The following is a 27,025-nucleotide window of genomic DNA, read 5'->3' as shown; positions in this document are numbered from 1 at the left end:
TTGGTACCGTCAAAGCAATTTTAACCGTCGAAAATATTTTATTTTGCAACCCATTGAAGAAAATGCACGTCTTCCGCGCAGCCATCTTCCAGTTGATGCTGCTTCCTACTGCGATGCTTATTTAATGAACTAAGGCAGACGAGCCACAGTTCTCAACACCGCCGGCCTAAATCGCTACATTAGATCATAAGAAATAGGAGCAGGATTTGGCCATGCGGCCCTCGATCATGCTCCGCCATTCAATAAGATCATGGCTGATCCTCTACCTCAACTGAAAGTTACCGACCTTGCCCCATATACCTTGATTTCCGTAATGTACATATCCATCTCAGTTAGGAATGTACTCAACGACTGAACCACCACAGCCCTCTGCGTTAGAAAACTCCAAAGATACACAACCCTTACAATGAAGCAATTTCTCCTCATCTCAATCTTAAATGGCCGGCCCCTTATTCTGAATCTTTGACCCCTAGTTCGGGCTCCACAGCCAGGGTAAACAATCTCTCAGAATCCGCCCAGTCAAGCCATGAAAGAATTTATATGTTCTTCCTTCGTAGCGTCTGCTGAATTCATTTCACCACAGAAAACTATGTTTAGCTGGATGGACAACCAGCAGGAAAAACAATGCAGCCAAAGATTTATTCTACAACCACATTCCCTGAGGCACGCGGCCATACAAAGGGACAAAATCAGCTCACAAGAGAAAAGGCGATTTGAATCCCGTCCGTAGTGTCGAATTTCCTCAATTTGACCGAACGCCATATGAAGCAACAATTTGAATCAGATATTGCATTTAATTTCAGTCGCAAAATGTTAAGCGATCACACACTGCAAACCGCACGCAAAAAGAAAATCACAAGGCCCGTGCGAGGCACTAAACCGCATTCAAATACAGCAACCAAATCAGTTAGCGTCAAAGATTTTGTCATTAGAAATTCATACCTCTAGCATTTGGCTGAAAACAAGAGATTGCAGGGGCTGCTCGATTCTCGGCCGCGGCGCTAGCGACAGCAACAAGTCATCCGGTCACAGCTGAGTCCTCCAACTTACTGGAACTGCATGTGACAGAGCAGTTCAATCCTCAGGCCCTGATTGGACACATTCAATGGGGGTGTTCTCGCGCCGCTCTATGTGATTGGTTGGTTGTTGTCATGTGATCAGGGTGCAGGGCGATGCAAGGAAGCTGCAGTTCTCTGGCAATTGTAATAGTTGCAAGCTTTCCATTCTAATCCATGTATGTGTAAACCTGAGGAAAGTGTAGAAAAGGGTTTTCAGAATGGATTATCCACTCTGGCCGATTTTCCTGCTGGATTTTAATGGAAGAACGCTGCACTTGGAGTATTGGTATAAGGGATGTAGAATATCCATGCTGCCTGGCAGAAGACTGATCGATGAAGCGATTGTTCCCATTGGAAACAGGAAGGCAGCAGCAGTATGCTCACCACTGTTCATTTCACGGAATCAAAGACTCCATTTTTAAACAATAGATGAGTTTGCAAAGATTAAAAGTTACTCACGTCTCTGGGTGGGCTCGAACCACCAACCTTTACAGTTAACAGCCGAACGCGCAGGCCCATTGCGCCACAGAGACAGACACGAAAGTGTTTGCAATTGGAATTATTCCACATGAACCCATGTGATTATCTGCCAGAGTGTTCACAGCAGAGGCACCGATTTCGAAGCAAATGAGAAGCAGCGTGGGTCTAAACCACTGTCAAGGTAGTCGTGGCCGAGTGGTTAAGGCGATGGACTAGAAATCCATTGGGGTTTCCCCGCGCAGGTTCGAATCCTGCCGACTACGGCACCGAGGACGTCGTCCCAAATGATCGCTTTATACTTAATTTAAACTGCTGCCTTTCGGTTCCTCTGCCGAGATTCAAAGCTACAATCAAACAAAGTTTCAAGCAGAAAGTATAACAAGCACTTCACCCCATTATGACATTACGAGAGGCCTAAGCCAAAGGAGAATACTCCGTTATTTAACGCTCTTGGAACCGTCAAAGCAATTTTAACCGTCGAAAATATTTTATTTTGCAACCCATTGAAGAAAATGCACGTCTTCCGCGCAGCCATCTTCCAGTTGATGCTGCTTCCTACTGCGATGCTTATTTAATGAACTAAGGCAGACGAGCCACAGTTCTCAACACCGCCGGCCTAAATCGCTACATTAGATCATAAGAAATAGGAGCAGGATTTGGCCATGCGGCCCTCGATCATGCTCCGCCATTCAATAAGATCATGGCTGATCCTCTACCTCAACTGAAAGTTACCGACCTTGCCCCATATACCTTGATTTCCGTAATGTACATATCCATCTCAGTTAGGAATGTACTCAACGACTGAACCACCACAGCCCTCTGCGTTAGAAAACTCCAAAGATACACAACTCTTACAATGAAGCAATTTCTCCTCATCTCAATCTTAAATGGCCGGCCCCTTATTCTGGAACTTTGACCCCTAGTTCGGGCTCCACAGCCAGGGTAAACAACCTCTCAGAATCCGCCCAGTCAAGCCATGAAAGAATTTATATGTTCTTCCTTCGTAGCGTCTGCTGAATTCATTTCACCACAGAAAACTATGTTTAGCTGGATGGACAACCAGCAGGAAAAACAATGCAGCCAAAGATTTATTCTCCAACCACATTCCCTAAGGCACGCGGCCATACAAAGGGACAAAAGCAGCACACAAGAGAAAAGGCGATTTGAATCCCGTTCGTAGTGTCGAATTTCCTCAATTTGACCGAACGCCATATGAAGCAACAATTTGAATCAGATATTGCATTTAATTTCAGTCGCAAAATGTTAAGCGATCACACACTGCAAACCGCATGCAAAAAGAAAATCACAAGGCCCGTGCGAGGCACTAAACCGCATTCAAATACAGCAACCAAATCAGTTAGCGTCAAAGATTTTGTCATTAGAAATTCATACCTCTAGCATTTGGCTGAAAACAAGAGATTGCAGGGGCTGCTCGCTTCTCGGCCGCGGCGCTAGCGACAGCAACAAGTCATCCGGTCACAGCTGAGTCCTCCAACTTACTGGAACTGCATGTGACAGAGCAGTTCAATCCTCAGGCCCTGATTGGACACATTCAATGGGGGTGTTCTCGCGCCGCTCTATGTGATTGGTTGGTTGTTGTCATGTGATCAGGGTGCAGGGCGATGCAAGGAAGCTGCAGTTCTCTGGCAATTGTAATAGTTGCAAGCTTTCCATTCTAATCCATGTATGTGTAAACCTGAGGAAAGTGTAGAAAAGGGTTTTCAGAATGGATTATCCACTGTGGCCGATTTTCCTGCTGGATTTTAATGCAAGAACGCTGCACTTGGAGTATTGGTATAAGGGATGTAGAATATCCATGCTGCCTGGCAGAAGACTGATCGATGAAGCGATTGTTCCCATTGGAAACAGGAAGGCAGCAGCAGTATGCTCACCACTGTTCATTTCACGGAATCAAAGACTCCATTTTTAAACAATAGATGAGTTTGCAAAAATTAAAAGTTACTCACGTCTCTGGGTGGGCTCGAACCACCAACCTTTCAGTTAACAGCCGAACGCGCTGGCCCATTGCGCCACAGAGACAGACGCGAAAATGTTTGCAATTGGAATTATTCCACATGAACCCATGTGATTATGTGCCAGAGTGTTCACAGCAGAGGCACCGATTTCGATGCAAATGAGAAGCTGCGTGGGTCCAAACAACTGTCAGGGTAGTCGTGGCCGAGTGGTTAAGGCGATGGACTAGAAATCCATTGGGGTTTCCCCGCGCAGGTTCGAATCCTGCCGACTACGGCACCGAGGACGTCCTTCCAAATGATCAATTTTTACTTAATGTGAACTGCTGCCTTTCGGTTCCTCTGCCGAGATTCAAAGCTGCAATCAAACAAAGTTTCAAACAGAAAGTATAACAAGCACTTCATCCCATTATGACATTACGAGAGGCCTAAGCCAAAGGAGAATACTACGTTATTTAACGCTCTTGAAACCGTCAAAGCAATTTTAACCGTCGAAAATATTTTATTTTGCAACCCATTGAAGAAAACGCACGTCTTCCGCGCAGCCATCTTCCAGTTGATGCTGCTTCCTACTGCGATGCTTATTTAATGAACTAAGGCAGACGAGCCACAGTTCTCAACACCGCCGGCCTAAATCGGTGCATTAGATCATAAGAAATAGGAGCAGGATTTGGCCATGCGGCCCTCGATCATGCTCCGCCATTCAATAAGATCATGGCTGATCCTCTACCTCAACTGAAAATTACCGACCTAGCCCCATATACCTTGATTTCCGTAATGTACATATCCATCTCAGTTAGGAATGTACTCAACGACTGAACCACCACATCCTTCTGCGTTAGAAAACTCCAAAGATACACAACCCTTACAATGAAGCAATTTCTCCTCATCTCAATCTTAAATGGCCGGCCCCTTATTCTGAAAGTTTGACCCCTAGTTCGGGCTCCACATCCAGGGTAAACAACCTCTCAGAATCCGCCCAGTCAAGCCATGAAAGAATTTATATGTTCTTCCTTCGTAGCGTCTGCTGAATTGATTTCACCACAGAAAACTATGTTTAGCTGGATGGACAACCAGCAGGAAAAACAATGCAGCCAACGGTTTATTCTCCAACCACATTCCCTGAGGCACGCGGCCATACAAAGGGACAAAAGCAGCACACAAGAGAAAAGGCGATTTGAATGCCGTTCATAGTGTCGAATTTCCTCAATTTGACCGAACGCCATATGAAGCAACAATTTGAATCAGATATTGCATTTAATTTCAGTCGCAAATTGTAAAGCGATCACACACTGCAAACCGTACGCAAAAAGAAAATCACAAGGCCCGTGCGAGCCACTAAACCGCATTCAAATACAGCTACCAAATCAGTTAGCGTCAAAGATTTTGTCATTAGAAATTCATACATCTAGCATTTGGCTGAAAACAAGAGATTGCAGGGGCTGCTCGCTTCCCGGCCGCGGCGCTAGCGACAGCAACATGTCAACCGGTCACAGCTGAGTCCTCCAACTTCCTGGAACTGCATGTGACAGAGCAGTTCAATCCTCAGGCCCTGATTGGACACATTCAATGGGGGTGTTCTCGCGCCGCTCTATGTGATTGGTTGGTTGTTGTCATGTGATCAGGGTGCAGGGCGATGCAAGGAAGCTGCAGTTCTCTGGCAATTGTAATAGTTGCAAGCTTTCCATTCTAATCCATGTATGTGTAAACCTGAGGAAAGTGTAGAAAAGGGTTTTCAGAATGGATTATCCACTGTGGCCGATTTTCCTGCTGGATTTTAATTCAAGAACGCTGCACTTGGAGTATTGGTATAAGGGATGTAGAATATCCATGCTGCCTGGCAGAAGACTGATCGATGAAGCGATTGTTCCCATTGGAAACAGGAAGGCAGCAGCAGTATGCTCACCACTGTTCATTTCACGGAATCAAAGACTCCATTTTTAAACAATAGATGAGTTTGCAAAAATTAAAAGTTACTCACGTCTCTGGGTGGGCTCGAATCACCAACCTTTCAGTTAATAGCCGAACGCGCTGGCCCATTGCACCACAGAGACAGACACGAAAATGTTTGCAATTGGAATTATTCCACATGAACCCATGTGATTATGTGCCAGAGTGTTCGCAGCAGAGGCACCGATTTCGAAACAAATGAGAAGCTGCGTGGGTCCAAACCACTGTCAGGGTAGTCGTGGCCGAGTGGTTAAGGCGATGGACTAGAAATCCATTGGGGTTTCCCCGCGCAGGTTCGAATCCTGCCGACTACGGCACCGAGGACGTCGTCCCAAATGATCGCTTTTTACTTAATTTGAACTGCTGCCTTTCGGTTCCTCTGCCGAGATTCAAAGCTACAATCAAACAAAGTTTCAAGCAGAAAGTATAACAAGCACTTCACCCCATTATGACATTACGAGAGGCCTAAGCCAAAGGAGAATACTACGTTATTTAACGCTCTTGGAACCGTCAAAGCAATTTTAACCGTCGAAAATATTTTATTTTGCAACCCATTGAAGAAAATGCACGTCTTCCGCGCAGCCATCTTCCAGTTGATGCTGCTTCCTACTGCGATGCTTATTTAATGAACTAAGGCAGACGAGCCACAGTTCTCAACACCGCCGGCCTAAATCGCTACATTAGATCATAAGAAATAGGAGCAGGATTTGGCCATGCGGCCCTCGATCATGATTTGGCCATGCGGCCCTCGATCATGCTCCGCCATTCAATAAGATCATGGCTGATCCTCTACCTCAACTGAAAATTACCGACCTTGCCCCATATACCTTGATTTCCGTAATGTACATATCCATCTCAGTTAGGAATGTACTCAACGACTGAACCACCACAGCCCTCTGCGTTAGAAAACTCCAAAGATACACAACCCTTACAATGAAGCAATTTCTCCTCATCTCAATCTTAAATGGCCGGCCCCTTATTCTGAAAGTTGGACCCCTAGTTCGGGCTCCACATCCAGGGTAAACAACCTCTCAGAATCCGCCCAGTCAAGCCATGAAAGAATTTATATGTTCTTCCTTCGTAGCGTCTGCTGAATTGATTTCACCACAGAAAACTATGTTTAACTGGATGGACAACCAGCAGGAAAAACAATGCAGCCAAAGGTTTATTCTCCAACCACATTCCCTGAGGCACGCGGCCATACAAAGGGACAAAAGCAGCACACAAGAGAAAAGGCGATATGAATGCCGTTCGTAGTGTCGAATTTCCACAATTTGACCGAACGCCATATGAAGCAACAATTTGAATCAGATATTGCATTTAATTTCAGTCGCAAATTGTAAAGCGATCACACACTGCAAACCGTACGCAAAAAGAAAATCACAAGGCCCGTGCGAGCCACTAAACCGCATTCAAATACAGCTACCAAATCAGTTAGCGTCAAAGATTTTGTCATTAGAAATTCATACATCTAGCATTTGGCTGAAAACAAGAGATTGCAGGGGCTGCTCGCTTCCCGGCCGCGGCGCTAGCGACAGCAACAAGTCATCCGCTCACAGCTGAGTCCTCCAACGTACTGGAACTGCATGTGACAGAGCAGTTCAATCCTCAGGCCCTGATTGGACACATTCAATGGGGGTGTTCTCGCGCCGCTCTATGTGATTGGTTGGTTGTTGTCATGTGATCAGGGTGCAGAGTGATGCAAGGAAGCTGCAGTTCTCTGGCAATTGTAATAGTTGCAAGCTTTCCATTCTAATCCATGTATGTGTAAACCTGAGGAAAGTGTAGAAAAGGGTTTTCAGAATGGATTATCCACTGTGGCCGATTTTCCTGCTGGATTTTAATGCAAGAACGCTGCACTTGGAGTATTGGTATAAGGGATGTAGAATATCCATGCTTCCTGGCAGAAGACTGATCGATGAAGCGATTGTTCCCATTGGAAACAGGAAGGCAGCAGCAGTATGCTCACCACTGTTCATTTCACGGAATCAAAGACTCCATTTTTAAACAATAGATGAGTTTGCAAAAATTAAAAGTTACTCACATCTCTGGGTGGGCTCGAACCACCAACCTTTACAGTTAACAGCCGAACGCGTTGGCCCATTGCGCCACAGAGACAGACACGAAAATGTTTGCAATTGGAATTATTCCACATGAACCCATGTGATTATGTGCCAGAGTGTTCACAGCAGAGGCACCGATTTCGAAGCAAATGAGAAGCTGCGTGGGTCCAAACCACTGTCAGGGTAGTCGTGGCCGAGTGGTTAAGGCGATGGACTAGAAATCCATTGGGGTTTCCCCGCGCAGGTTCGAATCCTGCCGACTGCGGCACCGAGGACGTCGTCCCAAATGATTGGTTTTTAGTTAATTTGAACTGCTGCCTTTCGGTTCCTCTGCCGAGATTCAAAGCTACAATCAAACAAAGTTTCAAGCAGAAAGTATAACAAGCACTTCACCCCATTATGACATTACGAGAGGCCTAAGCCAAAGGAGAATACTACGTTATTTAACGCTCTTGAAACCGTCAAAGCAATTTTAACCGTCGAAAATATTTTATTTTGCAACCCATTGAAGAAAACGCACGTCTTCCACGCAGCCATCTTCCAGTTGATGCTGCTTCCTACTGCGATGCTTATTTAATGAACTAAGGCAGACGAGCCACAGTTCTCAACACCGCCGGCCTAAATCGGTGCATTAGATCATAAGAAATAGGAGCAGGATTTGGCCATGCGGCCCTCGATCATGCTCCGCCATTCAATAAGATCATGGCTGATCCTCTACCTCAACTGAAAATTACCGACCTTGCCCCATATACCTTGATTTCCGTAATGTACATATCCATCTCAGTTAGGAATGTACTCAACGACTGAACCACCACATCCCTCTGCGTTAGAAATCTCCAAAGATACACAACCCTTACAATGAAGCAATTTCTCCTCATCTCAATCTTAAATGGCCGGCCCCTTATTCTGAAAGTTTGACCCCTAGTTCGGGCTCCACATCCAGGGTAAACAACCTCTCAGAATCCGCCCAGTCAAGCCATGAAAGAATTTATATGTTCTTCCTTCGTAGCGTCTGCTGAATTGATTTCACCACAGAAAACTATGTTTAGCTGGATGGACAACCAGCAGGAAAAACAATGCAGCCAAAGGTTTATTCTCCAACCACATTCCCTGAGGCACGCGGCCATACAAAGGGACAAAAGCAGCACACAAGAGAAAAGGCGATTTGAATGCCGTTCGTAGTGTCGAATTTCCTCAATTTGACCGAACGCCATATGAAGCAACAATTTGAATCAGATATTGCATTTAATTTCAGTCGCAAATTGTAAAGCGATCACACACTGCAAACCGTACGCAAAAAGAAAATCACAAGGCCCGTGCGAGCCACTAAACCGCATTCAAATACAGCTACCAAATCAGTTAGCGTCAAAGATTTTGTCATTAGAAATTCATACATCTAGCATTTGGCTGAAAACAAGAGATTGCAGGGGCTGCTCGCTTCCCGGCCGCGGCGCTAGCGACAGCAACAAGTCATCCGCTCACAGCTGAGTCCTCCAACGTACTGGAACTGCATGTGACAGAGCAGTTCAATCCTCAGGCCCTGATTGGACACATTCAATGGGGGTGTTCTCGCGCCACTCTATGTGATTGGTTGGTTGTTGTCATGTGATCAGGGTGCAGAGCGATGCAAGGAAGCTGCAGTTCTCTGGCAATTGTAATAGTTGCAAGCTTTCCATTCTAATCCATGTATGTGTAAACCTGAGGAAAGTGTAGAAAAGGGTTTTCAGAATGGATTATCCACTGTGGCCGATTTTCCTGCTGGATTTTAATGCAAGAACGCTGCACTTGGAGTATTGGTATAAGGGATGTAGAATATCCATGCTGCCTGGCAGAAGACTGATCGATGAAGCGATTGTTCCCATTGGAAACAGGAAGGCAGCAGCAGTATGCTCACCACTGTTCATTTCACGGAATCAAAGACTCCATTTTTAAACAATAGATGAGTTTGCAAAAATTAAAAGTTACTCACGTTTCTGGGTGGGCTCGAACCACCAACCTTTCAGTTAACAGCCGAACGCGTTGGCCCATTGCGCCACAGAGACAGACACGAAAATGTTTGCAATTGGAATTATTCCACATGAACCCATGTGATTATGTGCCAGAGTGTTCACAGCAGAGGCACCGATTTCGAAGCAAATGAGAAGCTGCGTGGGTCCAAACCACTGTCCGGGTAGTCGTGGCCGAGTGGTTAAGGCGATGGACTAGAAATCCATTGGGGTTTCCCCGCGCAGGTTCGAATCCTGCCGACTACGGCACCGAGGACGTCGTCCCAAATGATCGCTTTTTACTTAATTTGAACTGCTGCCTTTCGGTTCCTCTGCCGAGATTCAAACTACAATCAAACAAAGTTTCAAGCAGAAAGTATAACAAGCACTTCACCCCATTATGACATTACGAGAGGCCTAAGCCAAAGGAGAATACTACGTTATTTAACGCTCTTGAAACCGGCAAAGCAATTTTAACCGTCGAAAATATTTTATTTTGCAACCCATTGAAGAAAACGCACGTCTTCTGCGCAGCCATCTTCCAGTTGATGCTGCTTCCTACTGCGATGCTTATTTAATGAACTAAGGCAGACGAGCCACAGTTCTCAACACCGCCGGCCTAAATCGGTGCATTAGATCATAAGAAATAGGAGCAGGATTTGGCCATGCGGCCCTCGATCATGCTCCGCCATTCAATAAGATCATGGCTGATCCTCTACCTCAACTGAAAATTACCGACCTTGCCCCATATACCTTGATTTCCGTAATGTACATATCCATCTCAGTTAGGAATGTACTCAACGACTGAACCACCACAGCCCTCTGCGTTAGAAAACTCCAAAGATACACAACCCTTACAATGAAGCAATTTCTCCTCATCTCAATCTTAAATGGCCGGCCCCTTATTCTGAAAGTTTGACCCCTAGTTCGGGCTCCACATCCAGGGTAAACAACCTCTCAGAATCCGCCCAGTCAAGCCATGAAAGAATTTATATGTTCTTCCTTCGTAGCGTCTGCTGAATTGATTTCACCACAGAAAACTATGTTTAGCTGGATGGACAACCAGCAGGAAAAACAATGCAGCCAAAGGTTTATTCTCCAACCACATTCCCTGAGGCACGCGGCCATACAAAGGGACAAAAGCAGCACACAAGAGAAAAGGCGATTTGAATGCCGTTCGTAGTGTCGAATTTCCACAATTTGACCGAACGCCATATGAAGCAACAATTTGAATCAGATATTGCATTTAATTTCAGTCGCAAATTGTAAAGCGATCACACACTGCAAACCGTACGCAAAAAGAAAATCACAAGGCCCGTGCGAGGCACTAAACCGCATTCAAATACAGCAACCAAATCAGTTAGCGTCAAAGATTTTGTCATTAGAATTCATACCTCTCGCATTTGGCTGAAAACAAGAGATTGCAGGGGCTGCTCGCTTCCCGGCCGCGGCGCTAGCGACAGCAACAAGTCATCCGGTCACAGCTGAGTCCTCCAACTTACTGGAACTGCATGTGACAGAGCAGTTCAATCCTCAGGCCCTGATTGGACACATTCAATGGGGGTGTTCTCGCGCCGCTCTATGTGATTGGTTGGTTGTTGTCATGTGATCAGGGTGCAGGCCGATGCAAGGAAGCTGCAGTTCTCTGGCAATTGTAATAGTTGCAAGCTTTCCATTCTAATCCATGTATGTGTAAACCTGAGGAAAGTGTAGAAAAGGGTTTTCAGAATGGATTATCCACTGTGGCCGATTTTCCTGCTGGATTTTAATGCAAGAACGCTGCACTTGGAGTATTGGTATAAGGGATGTAGAATATCCATGCTGCCTGGCAGAAGACTGATCGATGAAGCGATTGTTCCCATTGGAAACAGGAAGGCAGCAGCAGTATGCTCACCACTGTTCATTTCACGGAATCAAAGACTCCATTTTTAAAGTAGGACCTCGAAGGTAGTAATCTCTGGATTACTACCAGTGCCACGTGCTAGTAAGAGTACAGAGAACAGGATAGTTAGGCTAAATACGTGGCTTGAGCAGTGGTGTAAGAGGGAGGGTTTTAAATTTTTGAGGCATTGGAACCAGTTTTGTGGTAGGTGTGACCTATACAAAAGGGACGGTCTACACCTGTGCAGAGATGGAACTGATGTTCTCGGGGTAATTTTTGATAAAGCAGTTCGGGAGCATTTAAACTAGTATGGCAGGGGGCTAGAAACCTATGTAGTGAAATAGAGGAAAGTGAAAGGCAGACAGAAATAAATGGTAAAAGGGTGAGGAACAAAAAACAAAGGGCCAAACTAATTCATAAAAAATGTGAGCATAAAAAAAGCCTGAGGGTTTTATACCTTAATGCGAGAAGCATCAGGAACAAGGTAGATGAATTAGCTGTGGAAATAGAGGTTAATAATTATGATCTAATTGGGATTACGGAAACATGGTTGCAGGGTGAGCAGGGCTGGGAGCTTAACATACAGGGGTATTCAGTATTTAGGAAGGATCGACAAAAAAGAAAGGGAGGAGGGGTAGCATTGCTAGTAAAAGAGGGGATAAATGCAATTGAAAGGAAGGATATTAACTCAGTTAATACAGAATCTATATGGGTGGAGCTAAGAAATAGCGAGGGGCGAAAAACATTAATAGGAGTGGTATATAGGCCTCCAAATAGTAAAATAGAGGTTAGGGAGGGCATCACGAGGGAAATTAGAGAAGCGTGCAATAAGAGCACAGCTGTCATCATAGGTGACTTTAACTTACATATAGATTGGACTAGCCTAATCAGTAAAAATAATGAGGAGGAGGAATTCCTTGAGTGTTTAAGGGATGGTTATCTGGATCAATATGTCGAGGAACCAACTCGGGAACAGACTATATTGGACTGGGTACTGTGCAATGAGAAGGGACTAATCAGTAATCTTGTTGTACGGGGACCCTTGGGTCAGAGCGATCATAACATGATCGATTTCTCACTCGAAATGGAGAGCGAAGAAATTGACTCAGAGACTAAGGTCCTGAATTTAAACAAGGGGAATTATGATGCCATGAGACGGGAACTGAGTAGGTCTGATTGGACAACGTTCCTGAGAGGACTGGAGGTAGATAAACAATGGCAAACATTTAAAGATAGAATGACAAAATTGCAAAAATTGTGTATACCAATCTGGCATAAAAGGAAATCTAAAAAGGTGACTCAACCGTGGATAACAGGGGAAATTAGAGACAGCATAAAATCCAAAGATAGGGCGTATAAAATAGCCAAAAAAAGCGCCAGAGCGGAAGATTGGGAACAGTTTAAGATAGAGCAAAGGAGGGCAAAGGGCATGATCAAGAGGGGCAAAATAGCTTACGAAAACAAGCTGGCGGAAAATATAAAAACTAACTCCAAAAGCTTTTATAAATATATCAAAAGGAAAAGACTGGTGAAAACCAAAGTTGGTCCATTGCAGTCAGATACGGGGGAATATATAATGGGAAATAAGGAAATGGCAGATCAACTAAATGCATACTTTGGGTCAGTCTTTACGAAGGAAGACACAAAAAACCTCCCTGGGATATCGGGAAAAATAGGGACATTGGCAAAGGAGGAACTGACGCAAATCAATATCTCTAAGGATATGGTGTTAAGGAAGCTAAAGGGATTGAAGGTGGACAAATCCCCAGGGCCTGATAACATGCATCCTAGGGTACTGAAGGAGGTGGCCCTAGAGATAGCGGATGCACTAAGGATGATTTTTCAGAATTCATTAGACTCGGGAACAGTGCCGATGGATTGGAGGGTAGCTAACGTTACCCCACTATTCAAAAAGGGGGGTAGGGAAAAAGCAGGTAATTACAGACCTGTAAGCCTTACATCAGTTGTGGGCAAAATGCTGGAGTCCATCATTAAGGATGAAATAGCGGAGCACTTAGCAAATGGGGACAGGATAGGACAGAGTCAACATGGATTTACAAAGGGTAAATCGTGCTTGACTAATCTATTGGAATTTTTTGAGGGAGTAACTGGTAGAATAGATGGGGGAGAGCCAGTAGATGTGGTGTACCTGGACTTCCAAAAGGCCTTCGATAAGGTCCCACATAAAAGATTAGCATGGAAAATTGAGGCTCATGGGATAAAGGGGAAAGTTTTGGCGTGGATAGGGAACTGGCTGTCAGATAGAAAACAGAGAGTTGGAATAAACGGCTCATTTTCTGAATGGCAGGCAGTAACAAGTGGGGTACCACAGGGATCTGTCCTGGGCCCCCAGCTGTTCACAATTTACATTAATGACCTGGATCAGGGAGTCGGATGCAGCATTTCCAAATTTGCAGACGACACTAAACTAGGAGGTGGGGTGGGCTCAGAGGAAGAGACCAGGAAGCTCCAGAGCGATTTGGACAGACTGGGCGATTGGGCGGATAAATGGCAGATGCACTATAATGTGGACAAGTGCGAAGTTATCCACCTTGGGTGCAGGAACGGGAGGGCAAATTATTATTTAAATGGCAATAGATTGGGAGAGGGGGAAGTACAGAGAGACCTGGGTGTTCTTGTACACCAGTCACTGAAGGCGAGCATGCAGGTGCAACAGGCGGTCAAGAAGGCAAACGGTATGCTGGCCTTCATAGCAAAAGGGTTAGAATACAGGAACAGGGATACCTTGCTGCAGCTGTACAGGGCACTGGTGAGACCACACCTCGAGTACTGTGTACAGTTTTGGTCGCCTCATCTGAGGAAGGATGTTCTTGCCATGGAGGGGGTGCAGCGGCGATTCACCAGGCTGATACCAGGAATGGCGGGAATGACCTATGAGGAGAGACTATGTAGTTTAGGGATGTACACACTGGAGTTTAGAAGATTGAGAGGGGACCTCATAGAAGTGTATAAAATTCTGACAGGTCTAGACAGACTGGATGCAGAAGGAATGTTTCCCTTGGCGGGTGAGAACAGAACTAGAGGACATAATTTAAGGATAAGGGCTAAACCATTTAGGACAGAGATGAGGGGGAATTTCTTCACTCAGAGAGTGGTGAACCTGTGGAACTCATTGCCACAGAGGGCAGTGTACGCCAGCTCATTAAATATATTTAAGAGGGAATTAGATATATTTCTACGGGCAAAAGGGGTTAAGGGTTACAGAGAGAAGGCGGGGACGGGATACTGAATTAAAGGATCAGCCATGATCTCATTAAATGGCGGAGCAGGCACGAAGGGCCGAATGGCCTACTCCTGCTCCTATCTTCTATGTATCTATGTATCTATGTAAACAATAGATGAGTTTGCAAAAATTAAAAGTTACTCACGTCTTTGGGTGGGCTCGAACCACCAACCTTTCAGTTAACAGCCGAACGCGTTGGCCCATTGCACCACAGAGACAGACACGAAAATGTTTGCAATTGGAATTATTCCACATGAACCCATGTGATTATGTGCCAGAGTGTTCACAGCAGAGGCACCGATTTCGAAGCAAATGAGAAGCTGCGTGGGTCCAAACCACTGTCCGGGTAGTCGTGGCCGAGTGGTTAAGGCGATGGACTAGAAATCCATTGGGGTTTCCCCGCGCAGGTTCGAATCCTGCCGACTACGGCACCGAGGACGTCGTCCCCAAATGATCGCTTTTTACTTAATTTGAACTGCTGCCTTTCGGTTCCTCTGCCGAGATTCAAAGCTACAATCAAACAAAGTTTCAAGCAGAAAGTGTAAAAAGCACTTCACCCCATTATGACATTACGAGAGGCCTAAGCCAAAGGAGAATACTACGTTATTTAACGCTCTTGGAACCGTCAAAGCAATTTTAACCGTCGAAAATATTTTATTTTGCAACCCATTGAAGAAAATGCACGTCTTCCGCGCAGCCATCTTCCAGTTGATGCTGCTTCCTACTGCGATGCTTATTTAATGAACTAAGGCAGACGAGCCACAGTTCTCAACACCGCCGGCCTAAATCGCTACATTAGATCATAAGAATAGGAGCAGGATTTGGCCATGCGGCCCTCGATCATGCTCCGCCATTCAATAAGATCATGGCTGATCCTCTACCTCAACTGAAAGTTACCGACCTTGCCCCATATACCTTGATTTCCGTAATGTACATATCCATCTCAGTTAGGAATGTACTGAACGACTGAACCACCACAGCCCTCTGCGTTAGAAAACTCCAAAGATACACAACCCTTACAATGAAGCAATTTCTCCTCATCTCAATCTTAAATGGCCGGCCCCTTATTCTGAAACTTTGACCCCTAGTTCGGGCTCCACAGCCAGGGTAAACAACCTCTCAGAATCCGCCCAGTCAAGCCATGAAAGAATTTATATGTTCTTCCTTCGTAGCGTCTGCTGAATTCATTTCACCACAGAAAACTATGTTTAGCTGGATGGACAACCAGCAGGAAAAACAATGCAGCCAAAGATTTATTCTCCAACCACATTCCCTGAGGCACGCGGCCATACAAAGGGACAAAAGCAGCACACAAGAGAAAAGGCGATTTGAATCCCGTTCGTAGTGTCGAATTTCCTCAATTTGACCGAACGCCATATGAAGCAACAATTTGAATCAGATATTGCATTTAATTTCAGTCGCAAAATGTTAAGCGATCACACACTGCAAACCGCATGCAAAACGAAAATCACAAGGCCCGTGCGAGGCACTAAACCGCATTCAAATACAGCAACCAAATCAGTTAGCGTCAAAGATTTTGTCATTAGAAATTCATACCTCTAGCATTTGGCTGAAAACAAGAGATTGCAGGGGCTGCTCGCTTCTCGGCCGCGGCGCTAGCGACAGCAACAAGTCATCCGGTCACAGCTGAGTCCTCCAACTGACTGGAACTGCATGTGACAGAGCAGTTCAATCCTCAGGCCCTGATTGGACACATTCAATGGGGGTGTTCTCGCGCCGCTCTATGTGATTGGTCGGTTGTTGTCATGTGATCAGGGTGCAGGGCGATGCAAGGAAGCTGCAGTTCTCTGGCAATTGTAATAGTTGCAAGCTTTCCATTCTAATCCATGTATGTGTAAACCTGAGAAAAGTGTAGAAAAGGGTTTTCAGAATGGATTATCCACTGTGGCCGATTTTCCTGCTGGATTTTAATGCAAGAACGCTGCACTTGGAGTATTGGTATAAGGGATGTAGAATATCCATGCTGCCTGGCAGAAGACTGATCGATGAAGCGATTATTCCCATTGGAAACAGGAAGGCAGCAGCAGTATGCTCACCACTGTTCATTTCACGGAATCAAAGACTCCATTTTTAAACAATAGATGAGTTTGCAAAGATTAAAAGTTACTCACGTCTCTGGGTGGGCTCGAACCACCAACCTTTCAGTTAACAGCCGAATGCGCTGGCCCATTGCGCCACAGAGACAGACACGAAAATGTTTGCAATTGGAATTATTCCACATGAACCCATGTGATTATGTGCCAGAGTGTTCACAGCAGAGGCACCGATTTCGAAGCAAATGAGAAGCAGCGTGGGGCCAAACCACTGTCAAGGTAGTCGTGGCCGAGTGGTTAAGGCGATAAACTAAAAATCCATTGGGGTTTCCCCGCGCAGAGTCGAATCCTGCCGACTACGGCACCGAGGACGTCGTCCCAAATGATTGCTTTTTACTAACTTTGAACTGCTGCCTTTCGGTTCCTCTGCCGAGATTCAAAGCTACAATCAAACAAAGTTTCAAGCAGGAAGTATAAAAAGCACTTCACCCCATTATGACATTATGAGAGGCCTAAGCCAAAGGAGAATACTACGTTATTTAACGCTCTTGGAACCGTCAAAGCAATTTTAACCGTCGAAAATATTTTATTTTGCAACCCATTGAAGAAAATGCACGTCTTCCGCGCAGCCATCTTCCAGTTGATGCTGCTTCCTACTGCGATGCTTATTTAATGAACTAAGGCAGACGAGCCACAGTTCTCAACACCGCCGGCCTAAATCGCTACATTAGATCATAAGAAATAGGAGCAGGATTTGGCCATGCGGCCCTCGATCATGCTCCGCCATTCAATAAGATCATGGCTGATCCTCTACCTCAACTGAAAGTTACCGACCTTGCCCCATATACCTTGATTTCCGTAATGTACATATCCATCTCAGTTAGGAATGTACTCAACGACTGAACCACCACAGCCCTCTGCGTTAGAAAACTCCAAAGATACACAACCCTTACAATGAAGCAGTTTCTCCTCATCTCAATCTTAAATGGCCGGCCCCTTATGCTGAAACTTTGACCCCTAGTTCGGGCTCCACAGCCAGGGTAAACAACCTCTCAGAATCCGCCCAGTCAAGCCATGAAAGAATTTATATGTTCTTCCTTCGTAGCGTCTGCTGAATTCATTTCACCACAGAAAACTATGTTTAGCTGGATGGACAACCAGCAGGAAAAACAATGCAGCCAAAGATTTATTCTCCAACCACATTCCCTGAGGCACGCGGCCATACAAAGGGACAAAAGCAGCACACAAGAGAAAAGGCGATTTGAATCCCGTTCGTAGTGTCGAATTTCCTCAATTTGACCGAACGCCATATGAAGCAACAATTTGAATCAGATATTGCATTTAATTTCAGTCGCAAAATGTTAAGCGATCACACACTGCAAACCGCACGCAAAAAGAAAATCACAAGGCCCGTGCGAGGCACTAAACCGCATTCAAATACAGCAACCAAATCAGTTAGCGTCAAAGATTTTGTCATTAGAAATTCATACCTCTCGCATTTGGCTGAAAACAAGAGATTGCAGGGGCTGCTCGCTTCTCGGCCGCAGCGCTAGCGACAGCAACAAGTCATCCGGTCACAGCTGAGTCCTCCAACTTACTGGAACTGCATGTGACAGAGCAGTTCAATCCTCAGGCCCTGATTGGACACATTCAATGGGGGTGTTCTCGCGCCGCTCTATGTGATTGGTTGGTTGTTGTCATGTGATCAGGGTGCAGGGCGATGCAAGGAAGCTGCAGTTCTCTGGCAATTGTAATAGCTGCAAGCTTTCCATTCTAATCCATGTATGTGTAAACCTGAGGAAAGTGTAGAAAAGGGTTTTCAGAATGGATTATCCACTGTGGCCGATTTTCCTGCTGGATTTTAATGCAAGAACGCTGCACTTGGAGTATTGGTATAAGGGATGTAGAATATCCATGCTGCCTGGCAGAAGACTGATCGATGAAGCGATTGTTCCCATTGGAAACAGGAAGGCAGCAGCAGTATGCTCACCACTGTTCATTTCACGGAATCAAAGACTCCATTTTTAAACAATAGATGAGTTTGCAAAAATTAAAAGTTACTCACGTTTCTGGGTGGGCTCGAACCACCAACCTTTCAGTTAACAGCCGAACGCGCTGGCCCATTGCGCCACAGAGACAGACACGAAAATGTTTGCAATTGGAATTATTCCACATGAACCCATGTGATTATGTGCCAGAGTGTTCACAGCAGAGGCACCGATTTCGAAGCAAATGAGAAGCTGCGTGGGTCCAAAACACTGTCCGGGTAGTCGTGGCCGAGTGGTTAAGGCGATGGACTAGAAATCCATTGGGGTTTCCCCGCGCAGGTTCGAATCCTGCCAACTACGGCACCGAGGACGTCGTCCCAAATGATCGCTTTTTACTTAATTTGAACTGCTGCCTTTCGGTTCCTCTGCCGAGATTCAAAGCTACAATGAAACAAAGTTTCAAGCAGGAAGTATAAAAAGCACTTCACCCCATTATGACATTACGAGAGGCCTAAGCCAAAGGAGAATACTACGTTATTTAACGCTCTTGGAACCGTCAAAGCAATTTTAACCGTCGAAAATATTTTATTTTGCAACCCATTGAAGAAAATGCACGTCTTCCGCGCAGCCATCTTCCAGTTGATGCTGCTTCCTACTGCGATGCTTATTTAATTAACTAAGGCAGACGAGCCACAGTTCTCAACACCGCCGGCCTAAATCGCTACATTAGATCATAAGAAATAGGAGCAGGATTTGGCCATGCGGCCCTCGATCATGCTCCGCCATTCAATAAGATCATGGCTGATCCTCTACCTCAACTGAAAGTTACCGACCTTGCCCCATATACCTTGATTTCCGTAATGTACATATCCATCTCAGTTAGGAATGTACTGAACGACTGAACCACCGCAGCCCTCTGCGTTAGAAAACTCCAAAGATACACAACCCTTACAATGAAGCAATTTCTCCTCATCTCAATCTTAAATGGCCGGCCCTTTATTCTGAAACTTTGACCCCTAGTTCGGGCTCCACAGCCAGGGTAAACAACCTCTCAGAATCCGCCCAGTCAAGCCATGAAAGAATTTATATGTTCTTCCTTCGTAGCGTCTGCTGAATTCATTTCACCACAGAAAACTATGTTTAGCTGGATGGACAACCAGCAGGAAAAACAATTCAGCCAAAGATTTATTCTCCAACCACATTCCCTGAGGCACGCGGCCATACAAAGGGACAAAAGCAGCACACAAGAGAAAAGGCGATTTGAATCCCGTTCGTAGTGTCGAATTTCCTCAATTTGACCGAACGCCATATGAAGCAACAATTTGAATCAGATATTGCATTTAATTTCAGTCGCAAAATGTTAAGCGATCACACACTGCAAACCGCACGCAAAAAGAAAATCACAAGGCCCGTGCGAGGCACTAAACCGCATTCAAATACAGCAACCAAATCAGTTAGCGTCAAAGATTTTGTCATTAGAAATTCATACCTCTCGCATTTGGCTGAAAACAAGAGATTGCAGGGGCTGCTCGCTTCTCGGCCGCGGCGCTAGCGACAGCAACAAGTCATCCGGTCACAGCTGAGTCCTCCAACTTACTGGAACTGCATGTGACAGAGCAGTTCAATCCTCAGGCCCTGATTGGACACATTCAATGGGGGTGTTCTCGCGCCGCTCTATGTGATTGGTTGGTTGTTGTCATGTGATCAGGGTGCAGGGCGATGCAAGGAAGCTGCAGTTCTCTGGCAATTGTAATAGTTGCAAGCTTTCCATTCTAATCCATGTATGTGTAAAGCTGAGGAAAGTGTAGAAAAGGGTTTTCAGAATGGATTATCCACTGTGGCCGATTTTCCTGCTGGATTTTAATGCAAGAACGCTGCACTTGGAGTATTGGTATAAGGGATGTAGAATATCCATGTTGCCTGGCAGAAGACTGATCGATGAAGCGATTGTTCCCATTGGAAACAGGAAGGCAGCAGCAGTATGCTCACCACTGTTCATTTCACGGAATCAAAGACTCCATTTTTAAACAATAGATGAGTTTGCAAAAATTAAAAGTTACTCACATCTCTGGGTGGGCTCGAACCACCAACCTTTCAATTAACAGCCGAACGCGCTGGCCCATTGCGCCACAGAGACAGACACGAAAATGTTTGCAATTGGAATTATTCCACATGAACCCATGTGATTATGTGCCAGAGTGTTCACAGCAGAGGCACCGATTTCGAAGCAAATGAGAAGCTGCGTGGGTCCAAACCACTGTCCGGGTAGTCGTGGCCGAGTGGTTAAGGCGATGGACTAGAAATCCATTGGGGTTTCCCCGCGCAGGTTCGAATCCTGCCGACTACGGCACCGAGGACGTCGTCCCAAATGATCGCTTTTTACTTAATTTGAACTGCTGCCTTTCGGTTCCTCTGCCGAGATTCAAAGCTACAATCAAACAAAGTTTCAAGCAGGAAGTATAAAAAGCACTTCACCCCATTATGACATTACGAGAGGCCTAAGCCAAAGGAGAATACTACGTTATTTAACGCTCTTGGAACCGTCAAAGCAATTTTAACCGTCGAAAATATTTTATTTTGCAACCCATTGAAGAAAATGCACATCTTCCGCGCAGCCATCTTCCAGTTGATGCTGCTTCCTACTGCGATGCTTATTTAATGAACTAAGGCAGACGAGCCACAGTTCTCAACACCGCCGGCCTAAATCGCTACATTAGATCATAAGAAATAGGAGCAGGATTTGGCCATGCGGCCCTCGATCATGCTCCGCCATTCAATAAGATCATGGCTGATCCTCTACCTCAACTGAAAGTTACCGACCTTGCCCCATATACCTTGATTTCCGTAATGTACATATCCATCTCAGTTAGGAATGTACTCAACGACTGAACCACCACAGCCCTCTGCGTTAGAAAACTCCAAAGATACACAACCCTTACAATGAAGCAATTTCTCCTCATCTCAATCTTAAATGGCCGGCCCCTTATTCTGAAACTTTGACCCCTAGTTCGGGCTCCACAGCCAGGGTAAACAACCTCTCAGAATCCGCCCAGTCAAGCCATGAAAGAATTTATATGTTCTTCCTTCGTAGCGTCTGCTGAATTCATTTCACCACAGAAAACTATGTTTAGCTGGATGGACAACCAGCAGGAAAAACAATGCAGCCAAAGATTTATTCTCCAACCACATTCCCTGAGGCACGCGGCCATACAAAGGGACAAAAGCAGCACACAAGAGAAAAGGCGATTTGAATCCCGTTCGTAGTGTCGAATTTCCTCAATTTGACCGAACGCCATATGAAGCAACAATTTGAATCAGATATTGCATTTAATTTCAGTCGCAAAATGTTAAGCGATCACACACTGCAAACCGCACGCAAAAAGAAAATCACAAGGCCCGTGCGAGGCACTAAACCGCATTCAAATACAGCAACCAAATCAGTTAGCGTCAAAGATTTTGTCATTAGAAATTCATACCTCTAGCATTTGGCTGAAAACAAGAGATTGCAGGGGCTGCTCGCTTCTCGGCCGCAGCGCTAGCGACAGCAACAAGTCATCCGGTCACAGCTGAGTCCTCCAACTTACTGGAACTGCATGTGACAGAGCAGTTCAATCCTCAGGCCCTGATTGGACACATTCAATGGGGGTGTTCTCGCGCCGCTCTATGTGATTGGTTGGTTGTTGTCATGTGATCAGGGTGCAGGGCGATGCAAGGAAGCTGCAGTTCTCTGGCAATTGTAATAGTTGCAAGCTTTCCATTCTAATCCATGTATGTGTAAACCTGAGGAAAGTGTAGAAAAGGGTTTTCAGAATGGATTATCCACTGTGGCCGATTTTCCTGCTGGATTTTAATGCAAGAACGCTGCACTTGGAGTATTGGTATAAGGGATGTAGAATATCCATGCTGCCTGGCAGAAGACAGATCGATGAAGCGATTGTTCCCATTGGAAACAGGAAGGCAGCAGCAGTATGCTCACCACTGTTCATTTCACGGAATCAAAGACTCCATTTTTAAACAATAGATGAGTTTGCAAAAATTTAAAGTTACTCACGTCTCTGGGTGGACTCGAACCACCAACCTTTCAGTTAACAGCCGAACGCGCTGGCCCATTGCGCCACAGAGACAGACACGAAAATGTTTGCAATTGGAATTATTCCACATGAACCCATGTGATTATGTGCCAGAGTGTTCACAGCAGAGGCACCGATTTCGAAGCAAATGAGAAGCTGCGTGGGTCCAAACCACTGTCAGGGTAGTCGTGGCCGAGTGGTTAAGGCGATGGACTAGAAATCCATTGGGGTTTACCCGCGCAGGTTCGAATCCTGCCGACTGCGACACCGAGGACGTCGTCCCAAATGATCGGTTTTTACTTAATTTGAACTGCTGCCTTTCGGTTTCTCTGCCGAGATTCAAAGCTGCAATCAAACAAAGTTTCAAGCAGAAAGTATAACAAGCACTTCACCCCATTATGACATTACGAGAGGCCTAAGCCAAAGGAGAATACTACGTTATTTAATGCTCTTGGAACCGCCAAAGCAATTTTAACCGTCGAAAATATTTTATTTTGCAACCCATTGAAGAAAATGCACGTCTTCCGCGCAGCCATCTTCCAGTTGATGCTGCTTCCTACTGCGATGCTTATTTAATGAACTAAGGCAGACGAGCCACAGTTCTCAACACCGCCAGCCTAAATCGCTACATTAGATCATAAGAAATAGGAGCAGGATTTGGCCATGCGGCCCTCGATCATGCTCCGCCATTCAATAAGATCATGGCTGATCCTCTACCTCAACTGAAAGTTACCGACCTTGCCCCATATACCTTGATTTCCGTAATGTACATATCCATCTCAGTTAGGAATGTACTCAACGACTGAACCACCACAGCCCTCTGCGTTAGAAAACTCCAAAGATACACAACTCTTACAATGAAGCAATTTCTCCTCATCTCAATCTTAAATGGCCGGCCCCTTATTCTGAAACTTTGACCCCTAGTTCGGGCTCCACAGCCAGGGTAAACAACCTCTCAGAATCCGCCCAGTCAAGCCATGAAAGAATTTATATGTTCTTCCTTCGTAGCGTCTGCTGAATTCATTTCACCACAGAAAACTATGTTTAGCTGGATGGACAACCAGCAGGAAAAACAATGCAGCCAAAGATTTATTCTCCAACCACATTCCCTGAGGCACGCGGCCATACAAAGAGACAAAAGCAGCACACAAGAGAAAAGGCGATTTGAATCCCGTTCGTAGTGTCGAATTTCCTCAATTTGACCGAACGCCATATGAAGCAACAATTTGAATCAGATATTGCATTTAATTTCAGTCGCCAAATGTTAAGCGATCACACACTGCAAACCGCACGCAAAAAGAAAATCACAAGGCCCGTGCGAGGCACTAAACCGCATTCAAATACAGCAACCAAATCAGTTAGCGTCAAAGATTTTGTCATTAGAAATTCATACCTCTAGCATTTGGCTGAAAACAAGAGATTGCAGGGGCTGCTCGCTTCTCGGCCGCGGCGCTAGCGACAGCAACAAGTCATCCGGTCACAGCTGAGTCCTCCAACTTACTGGAACTGCATGTGACAGAGCAGTTCAATCCTCAGGCCCTGATTGGACACATTCAATGGGGGTGTTCTCGCGCCGCTCTATGTGATTGGTTGGTTGTTGTCATGTGATCAGGGTGCAGGGCGATGCAAGGAAGCTGCAGTTCTCTGGCAATTGTAATAGTTGCAAGCTTTCCATTCTAATCCATGTATGTGTAAACCTGAGGAAAGTGTAGAAAAGGGTTTTCAGAATGGATTATCCACTGTGGCCGATTTTCCTGCTGGATTTTAATGCAAGAACGCTGCACTTGGAGTATTGGTATAAGGGATGTAGAATATCCATGCTGCCTGGCAGAAGACTGATCGATGAAGCGATTGTTCCCATTGGAAACAGGAAGGCAGCAGCAGTATGCTCACCACTGTTCATTTCACGGAATCAAAGACTCCATTTTTAAACAATAGATGAGTTTGCAAAAATTAAAAGTTACTCACGTCTCTGGGTGGGCTCGAGCCACCAACCTTTCAGTTAACAGCCGAACGCGCTGGCCCATTGCGCCACAGAGACAGACACGAAAATGTTTGCAATTGGAATTATTCCGCATGAACCCATGTGATTATGTGCCAGAGTGTTCACAGCAGAGGCACCGATTTCGAAGCAAATGAGAAGCTGCGTGGGTCCAAACCACTGTCCGGGTAGTCGTGGCCGAGTGGTTAAGGCGATGGACTAGAAATCCATTGGGGTTTCCCCGCGCAGGTTCGAATCCTGCCGACTACGGCACCGAGGATGTCGTCCCAAATGATTGCTTTTTACTTAATTTGAACTGCTGCCTTTCGGTTCCTCTGCCGAGATTCAAAGCTACAATCAAACAAAGTTTCAAGCAGAAAGTATAACAAGCACTTCACCCCATTATGACATTACGAGAGGCCTAAGCCAAAGGAGAATACTACGTTATTTAACGCTCTTGGAACCGTCAAAGCAATTTTAACCGTGGAAAATATTTTATTTTGCAACCCATTGAAGAAAATGCACGTCTTCCGCGCAGCCATCTTCCAGTTGATGCTGCTTCCTACTGCGATGCTTATTTAATGAACTAAGGCAGACGAGCCACAGTTCTCAACACCGCCGGCCTAAATCGCTACATTAGATCATAAGAAATAGGAGCAGGATTTGGCCATGCGGCCCTCGATCATGCTCCGCCATTCAATAAGATCATGGCTGATCCTCTACCTCAACTGAAAGTTACCGACCTTGCCCCATATACCTTGATTGCCGTAATGTACATATCCATCTCAGTTAGGAATGTACTGAACGACTGAACCACCACAGCCCTCTGCGTTAGAAAACTCCAAAGATACACAACCCTTACAATGAAGCAATTTCTCCTCATCTCAATCTTAAATGGCCGGCCCCTTATTCTGAAACTTTGACCCCTAGTTCGGGCTCCACAGCCAGGGTAAACAACCTCTCAGAATCCGCCCTGTCAAGCCATGAAAGAATTTATATGTTCTTCCTTCGTAGCGTCTGCTGAATTCATTTCACCACAGAAAACTATGTTTAGCTGGTTGGACAACCAGCAGGAAAAACAATGCAGCCAAAGATTTATTCTCCAACCACATTCCCTGAGGCACGCGGCCATACAAAGGGACAAAAGCAGCACACAAGAGAAAAGGCGATTTGAATCCCGTTCGTAGTGTCGAATTTCCTCAATTTGACCGAACGCCATATGAAGCAACAATTTGAATCAGATATTGCATTTAATTTCAGTCGCAAAATGTTAAGCGATCACACACTGCAAACCGCACGCAAAAAGAAAATCACAAGGCCCATGCGAGGCACTAAACCGCATTCAAATACAGCAACCAAATCAGTTAGCGTCAAAGATTTTGTCATTAGAAATTCATACCTCTCGCATTTGGCTGAAAACAAGAGATTGCAGGGGCTGCTCGCTTCTCGGCCGCGGCGCTAGCGACAGCAACAAGTCATCCGGTCACAGCTGAGTCCTCCAACTTACTGGAACTGCATGTGACAGAGCAGTTCAATCCTCAGGCCCTGATTGGACACATTCAATGGGGGTGTTCTCGCGCCGCTCTATGTGATTGGTTGGTTGTTGTCATGTGATCAGGGTGCAGGGCGATGCAAGGAAGCTGCAGTTCTCTGGCAATTGTAATAGTTGCAAGCTTTCCATTCTAATCCATGTATGTGTAAACCTGAGGAAAGTGTAGAAAAGGGTTTTCAGAATGGATTATCCACTGTGGCCGATTTTCCTGCTGGATTTTAATGCAAGAACGCTGCACTTGGAGTATTGGTATAAGGGATGTAGAATATCCATGCTGCCTGGCAGAAGACTGATCGATGAAGCGATTGTTCCCATTGGAAACAGGAAGGCAGCAGCAGTATGCTCACCACTGTTCATTTCACGGAATCAAAGACTCCATTTTTAAACAATAGATGAGTTTGCAAATATTAAAAGTTACTCACCTCTCTGGGTGGGCTCGAACCACCAACCTTTCAAGTTAACAGCCGAACGCGCTGGCCCATTGCGCCACAGAGACAGACACGAAAATGTTTGCAATTGGAATTATTCCACATGAACCCATGTGATTATGTGCCAGAGTGTTCACAGCAGAGGCACCGATTTCGAAGCAAATGAGAAGCTGCGTGGGTCCAAACCACTGTCCGGGTAGTCGTGGCCGAGTGGTTAAGGCGATGGACTAGAAATCCATTGGGGTTTACCCGCGCAGGTTCGAATCCTGCCGACTGCGGCACCGAGGACGTCGTCCCAAATGATCGGTTTTTACTTA

At 45.5% G+C, this 27,025-nt stretch overlaps 16 non-coding genes across 16 annotated transcripts; 12 read left to right on the top strand and 4 right to left on the bottom strand.

Annotated features, from left to right (window-relative positions):
• The first annotated feature begins 1,719 nt into the window (after window positions 1–1,719).
• On the top strand, window positions 1,720–1,801 carry trnas-aga (transfer RNA serine (anticodon AGA)). Its single transcript has one exon. It is a non-coding gene; the product is annotated as a tRNA-Ser (tRNA).
• A 1,703-nt stretch (window positions 1,802–3,504) lies between these two features.
• Window positions 3,505–3,578, bottom strand: trnan-guu (transfer RNA asparagine (anticodon GUU)). The gene has a single exon. It is a non-coding gene; the product is annotated as a tRNA-Asn (tRNA).
• Window positions 3,579–3,706: 128 nt separating this feature from the next.
• trnas-aga (transfer RNA serine (anticodon AGA)) lies at window positions 3,707–3,788 on the top strand. The gene has a single exon. It is a non-coding gene; the product is annotated as a tRNA-Ser (tRNA).
• A 1,703-nt stretch (window positions 3,789–5,491) lies between these two features.
• Window positions 5,492–5,565, bottom strand: trnan-auu (transfer RNA asparagine (anticodon AUU)). Its single transcript has one exon. It is a non-coding gene; the product is annotated as a tRNA-Asn (tRNA).
• Window positions 5,566–5,693: 128 nt separating this feature from the next.
• trnas-aga (transfer RNA serine (anticodon AGA)) lies at window positions 5,694–5,775 on the top strand. The gene has a single exon. It is a non-coding gene; the product is annotated as a tRNA-Ser (tRNA).
• A 1,932-nt stretch (window positions 5,776–7,707) lies between these two features.
• On the top strand, window positions 7,708–7,789 carry trnas-aga (transfer RNA serine (anticodon AGA)). Its single transcript has one exon. It is a non-coding gene; the product is annotated as a tRNA-Ser (tRNA).
• A 1,905-nt stretch (window positions 7,790–9,694) lies between these two features.
• trnas-aga (transfer RNA serine (anticodon AGA)) lies at window positions 9,695–9,776 on the top strand. The gene has a single exon. It is a non-coding gene; the product is annotated as a tRNA-Ser (tRNA).
• A 5,205-nt stretch (window positions 9,777–14,981) lies between these two features.
• trnas-aga (transfer RNA serine (anticodon AGA)) lies at window positions 14,982–15,063 on the top strand. The gene has a single exon. It is a non-coding gene; the product is annotated as a tRNA-Ser (tRNA).
• Window positions 15,064–16,766: 1,703 nt separating this feature from the next.
• On the bottom strand, window positions 16,767–16,840 carry trnan-guu (transfer RNA asparagine (anticodon GUU)). The gene has a single exon. It is a non-coding gene; the product is annotated as a tRNA-Asn (tRNA).
• A 128-nt stretch (window positions 16,841–16,968) lies between these two features.
• Window positions 16,969–17,050, top strand: trnaf-aaa (transfer RNA phenylalanine (anticodon AAA)). The gene has a single exon. It is a non-coding gene; the product is annotated as a tRNA-Phe (tRNA).
• A 1,905-nt stretch (window positions 17,051–18,955) lies between these two features.
• trnas-aga (transfer RNA serine (anticodon AGA)) lies at window positions 18,956–19,037 on the top strand. The gene has a single exon. It is a non-coding gene; the product is annotated as a tRNA-Ser (tRNA).
• Window positions 19,038–20,942: 1,905 nt separating this feature from the next.
• trnas-aga (transfer RNA serine (anticodon AGA)) lies at window positions 20,943–21,024 on the top strand. Its single transcript has one exon. It is a non-coding gene; the product is annotated as a tRNA-Ser (tRNA).
• A 1,703-nt stretch (window positions 21,025–22,727) lies between these two features.
• trnan-guu (transfer RNA asparagine (anticodon GUU)) lies at window positions 22,728–22,801 on the bottom strand. The gene has a single exon. It is a non-coding gene; the product is annotated as a tRNA-Asn (tRNA).
• Window positions 22,802–22,929: 128 nt separating this feature from the next.
• On the top strand, window positions 22,930–23,011 carry trnas-aga (transfer RNA serine (anticodon AGA)). The gene has a single exon. It is a non-coding gene; the product is annotated as a tRNA-Ser (tRNA).
• A 1,905-nt stretch (window positions 23,012–24,916) lies between these two features.
• On the top strand, window positions 24,917–24,998 carry trnas-aga (transfer RNA serine (anticodon AGA)). The gene has a single exon. It is a non-coding gene; the product is annotated as a tRNA-Ser (tRNA).
• A 1,906-nt stretch (window positions 24,999–26,904) lies between these two features.
• On the top strand, window positions 26,905–26,986 carry trnas-aga (transfer RNA serine (anticodon AGA)). Its single transcript has one exon. It is a non-coding gene; the product is annotated as a tRNA-Ser (tRNA).
• Window positions 26,987–27,025: the final 39 nt, after the last annotated feature.

The sequence above is a fragment of the Somniosus microcephalus genome, unplaced genomic scaffold, assembly GCF_052327205.1.
Source record: "Somniosus microcephalus isolate GS21.2 unplaced genomic scaffold, FLI_Smic_1.0 unresolved_chr9, whole genome shotgun sequence".
Taxonomy (NCBI): domain Eukaryota; kingdom Metazoa; phylum Chordata; class Chondrichthyes; order Squaliformes; family Somniosidae; genus Somniosus; species Somniosus microcephalus.
This window is presented reverse-complemented; position numbering and strand designations above follow the sequence as displayed.